Source organism: Anopheles darlingi, chromosome 2 (assembly GCF_943734745.1).
Source record: "Anopheles darlingi chromosome 2, idAnoDarlMG_H_01, whole genome shotgun sequence".
Classification (NCBI taxonomy): domain Eukaryota; kingdom Metazoa; phylum Arthropoda; class Insecta; order Diptera; family Culicidae; genus Anopheles; species Anopheles darlingi.
The window spans coordinates 93,619,402-93,624,401 of record NC_064874.1 but is presented as its reverse complement, the minus strand read 5'-3'; the positions used below and the strand labels follow the sequence as shown (position 1 = coordinate 93,624,401).

Here is a 5,000-nt window from a genome sequence, read left to right as displayed (position 1 = left end):
TAATGATGTGTGATTTCTCGTGTGAGGCTGAGGGGCCGTCCCTAAGTACGTTATGAATTTGTTGTGACAAATGAGGCAACGCCATTCCATCGATGGATGCTGGCTGCGATGGTGTTAAAGGTTTTGCGAACGTGCCATCCCCTAGCACTAGCCCCGGTGGCTTCGTGACGGCTCGGTGACGATGATTAAGTGACACGGTATATGGGGTTTGCACAGTCCAATCGGGCGGACTGTGCTGTCAGTGAAAGAAGAGTGAAATTGTTTTAATTATTCTTACCTTTACTCATGCTCGTCGTGTGTGGTGCGTGCAGTTCTCCTAATGCTGCCAATAAGTTCCTTTTGCTGACCTAGAATCACGGCGCCAACACACGCGGATCGTGCCCGCGCGTGTTGTTATTGTATGTTTTGTCAACAAAAACCCAAGCAAACCGCGACGACTCGACGGTTGTGTGATCACCATTAATATTTACACCGACAAACGAATACCGATAAGAGAAGCGCGTGTGTTAGTGAAACACCGTGATCCGCGAGCCGCGATCGATGCACTTTTAATTCGTTCACAATACACAACACCACACAACGCCACTTCACTCGACGCGCTGTTTTCGGGAAATTCGCGTTCTTCTCTTCACGATCTTTCGAAGCGCGGCGGGACGGAAATAACACTAAATCAAAGGCAAACGTGTTTAGTGCACAATTATACTCCGAAATGGTAAACGCACGCAGTTATCAAGAAATCGATTAAAACGACGCGCGGTGTGTGGTGCGGTGTTGGTTCAGGCGCTATCACCACTACTACTAAGTCATTCTTGGTCGGCAAGTCGCACGCAGCCGCAGGAGCAATAAAGGGGGGCCGCAGTTTTCTGAGAATCGCCTTCCACTTAGGATGTCCGCGCCGTGCTCCCGTCGTCGGTTGTGAATGTGCACGCGTTTCGCTGTTGTGACTGTGATTTTTCCACGTGCTTTTGCTTGCATTGTTCTGTAATTGATCGCTTGCCTGTGGCGTGTGCTTCTCTGTGTACGTTGTATCTGGTAGTTTGATTTGCATCCCTGTTTCGGGTGTCCCAACGTGATTTTTTTATGTTTTAGCGTGTCATACTCGATCGTTGCTAATTATCTGTTGTTCTCGCACTTTATCACTCGCTCACTCCTTGTGTCGATGTCCCCCTCTTGTGTGTGTGTGCCTGTTTCGTGTTGACATTAAGCCGTAGCATTTAGATCCTTTCATCCATTTCGGTTCGAAACGGCGATCACTGATCCCCGGGATTATCACCAAGCAACCACCAATCTATCACCAACGCCAGGTAAGTGTTGACCATTTCACTAACTTTCCTCTCTCCCTTTTCCTCGTGAACTGTCCCCCTCGTGTTGCGTGCCATTCCTCTGCTGCCGTTTTGCTCGTTGTCACTAGGCGAATGTTGTGTCTGCATTCTTTGAATGCCTCGTCTTCGCCTTCTTTCTATGTGGTGCGTACACGTTCGTTCATGCGTTGTGCTAGTGTCTTATTGTGGTTTCTATGTATGTTTCATTATGCTTCTTCACTCTCTCTCTCCTCTCTCTCTGTCGCTGAACCCCGAGCGATGCTGTGTGCCGTCGTTAAGGTGTTCCCAGGGAACAGCGGTATCAGCGTGTGGTCACGAGGGAATTTTCTTAGTATTTCAGCTCAATTTTCAATTATTTTTAAAATCATCGCCACTGGCGCTGTGCCTTCTGTTCTCGTGCAGCTGGCCCCTCAAGTGTTGATCTATGTTTTGATTGTTCTCGTCTCCGTCCTGCGTTTCCTGTGCTCGCTCTTCCTGTGTAGCTCTCTGTTTGTCCGTCGCTTGCCATAGTGATCCTCACACCCAACACACTTGCGCTCTTTCTCTCTCTTTCATACACACTGTCTGTACGTTTGTTTTCCTGCATTGTGCTAAATGTGACCACTAGAAGCATCGCTAAAGAGGGAGAGAGAGAGATAGCGGTTGGTAGATTATGCGTAACGAAGAACCAGCTGAGTGAAAACTGCCTTGAATTCTTCGCAGAACTAACCGCCGGATGACGAAATGGCTGTGGTGTGTTGTGCAGAATGCATGAAGCGAATTTCCCCGGCGTTGTAAAGTAAAGGAAAACATCTTAATCCTTGCACCAGATCAACAGCAGCAGCATCCACGATCACGTTGGGAGCTCGCGAGCGCATCGAAAACCATGATCATGGTGCGCACAACGCATGGGACGTCGAGCAGAGGACCACATTTGAATCGTTCCCGGTGCTGTAGGCCTTATCTTATCTCCGTTGTGGCCGATTCGAGGCCGATGTACCGCCGCCTCGCGTTGTAGTTTGTCTAAGCCGCCAGCGCGAACAAACAAGAAAACGTCGTTGTCGCCATAGTTGCCACCATCGTTGTCGCCCCGTATTCGTTGTGTTTGTGGGGTGGTTCAACGAGACACACGTACACTCGAGCGGAGAAGGTACACCAGCATCATTATCAGTGGCACTATCAGCACGGTACCGTCGCGGCCCGCGATGATGATGATGACGATCGCGAGTACTTTCCTCGACGCGCACATGCGGTCGTAGTGCAGCACCGGGAAGAGGAAACCCGGACCCGGGCCCGGGCCATGTCTCGCTCGTGTGGCCTTCTGCCTGCCACCCCTCCACAATCCCCCACGTGTTGTTGGGCTTGTTCAACCGCTTCGTTTACACAATCTGTATTTGAGCGCACCGTGAGGAGGAATCGCTGACGAAATGAAATGTGGCACCGAAATGGCGCGATGGCCAGCGACACTGTCGCGAAAGACTAGAAGGAAAAGGTGCGGACAGCAGGACGGAACGAGCGTGCACACCTTTGCGAAGCGGACCACTAATTTTCATTTTTGCGCCACCGCAGCACATCGGAATGACGGAGTTACCGCCACCGGATGGGGGTTGCAGTTTGAGTTCTCCACGCTATCGATGCGTAAGCAGAATGCTTCCTGCAAATCCCTCCAAATAAGACGATGACATTGGCGGCCATCGCGTTGCGTCACTAACGTTCTAGAGGGTGTCGATTGATAAGTACTCGATTGTGATGCTGCTGGTAGTGTTCGTGGTACCAGAAGAGGCCCCCCGGGAACCTTGTCACGAGCGCAATTTGAATGAATGAATAAAAAGAGAAAATTGTTTTCCACGAGAACGACGAACACTCCTGCGTCTGTTGTGCAATCATTTACTCTGCGTAAGACACACACACATTGATTCTATTGAGATGATAAGACAGCTGGCATTGGTGGTAAGGTTCTTCGTTCGCATTCACATGGTTGAGTAGTTCGCTAATCACCGGGCGGCAGGGCCGTGACTGTGACTCTGGCATCGGATTGGATTACGTGGATTCTCTGGTGTAGAGCGCTGAACATGATCACGCGACAGCCGGCGCTGTGTGTCTGGATACGTGCCGGACGGACAGCTCGTGCCAGACACGGAATGCCACGTCATAAATGTACCAAACAAACATCATAAACATCTGCATCCTTCCCATCCCAGTCCAACGACCATCTGCGTTCGTCACGAGAGGCTTCCGTCAGTAGGGACGGACGTTCCTGACTTTCGTCATTTCATGGTCGATCTGTCAGTATTCCGTGATCTTTCTTCATTGCTTCGTGATCGTAAAACTCATTTCTCTCATCAGCTGGTAGTAGCATCGTCGCGCTGACCATGGCGCCAACGACACCGGGGGTGTAATTATGCAACGAAGGAATACTGGGACAACATGATAGTAAAAGTTTCGAACAATTATTCTCGCATTTTAACAAGCAACCGAACGATCCGTTTCGTTGTCTCACAGTACGTTAAGAGAGATTTTAGATTTAGCAAAAGCCATTAGCCATAATCGTCGGACTCCAATCCGGGGGATCATGCACCACAACCACACTGTGAGTCTGAGGAATTTGTTTAAATTATTCATTCGCTTGGTTCCCTCCCAGAACACCGATTCGTAGGGAAACCCCAAAACCAAGTGTCTCTAAAAGTCGTTTCGAGATGGATTCGCGTGGTGGTGGTCTGGGTGGTTCTTAAATTTGTCGCCCCAATGGTTCCGACCTTCACCGCGTTCTGCAAGACCTCACCACGGCATGGGGCAGAAAGGGACGGTCGAGTGACGAGGAACACTCCTCATAATAAGGATCGACGAGAGGACGACGACAGTCCGGGTTTGTCCTTTGGGGGCAGCTAGAAGCATCCATCCTTATCTTGGAGTCGGTCAAGGAGTCAAACTCTGACGACGCTCAACCATCTGCAGTTGATGAAGTAGCAGCCAAGGAGAGGGTCCACTTGCTTCGTCTGCTGCAGCAATGCTTTTGTGGAGTGAAGCTTGTAGCGTCATCTCGTCCTTTCCTTTTGTTTGCTTCACGATGCTCTCTGCTGACATTCTGGAAAGCGGACAGCATCTTGACTATTTGGCAGCATTGCATCCATTGTGTGCTGTCCCCGAGAGGATCGCTCGTCCCTTTTCGGATGCTGCTGATGCTATGCTATGCTGAGACAAATTGTTTTGCAGCAATTTAATTATCGGCGCTTTCGACGAGAGCAACCAAACGAAAGAAGAATAAAAAAAAAATATAGAAGAAGCAAAGATTCACCTCCGGCGCTCTGTTGCTACGTTGCTCGCTCTCTCCTGAGGTCCCGTTGGACGTAATTTTAGCCTAATTAAGTACTGGCACCAATAGCAACCAATTGCTTCGCGCCTGGACCTGGAATGGTTGGAATTGAAAGTCACCGAATGAAGCAGCTGTCCTCCTCCGTACTTCATCGTTCCACGTAAGCGAGGGACTTGCGGATGCGAAAATAGCATTAAATTTACATAGAATTTCCCTCGCTCACTCATTGCTAAACGTGCACGTAGCGTACCACTTCCACTCGCGCGTCAAATTCAATTTACTAGATTCAATTTTGCACTGGATCGCAGTAGCCATCTCTTCCGGAAGCAATCACTTGCTGGATTGAGTAAATGGTTGCCTGTGGTCGGTGGTCAAAGCTTCACAAC

General features: G+C 49.6%; 1 protein-coding gene across 8 annotated transcripts in view; it reads left to right on the top strand.

Annotated features, from left to right (window-relative positions):
- Positions 1-722: 722 nt before the first annotated feature.
- Positions 723-5,000, top strand: part of LOC125950089 (CUGBP Elav-like family member 2) — a 231,815-nt gene continuing 227,537 nt past the window's right edge. For 2 of the 8 annotated variants that reach the window (XM_049677733.1, XM_049677732.1), the window contains exon 1: positions 728-1,018. The gene's annotated coding sequence lies outside the window, so the exon portion shown is untranslated. Of the gene's footprint in view, positions 1,305-2,024; positions 3,165-5,000 lie in introns of those variants that run through there. The other 6 variants (XM_049677729.1, XM_049677728.1, XR_007468700.1 and 3 more) reach the window with 5 other exon arrangements.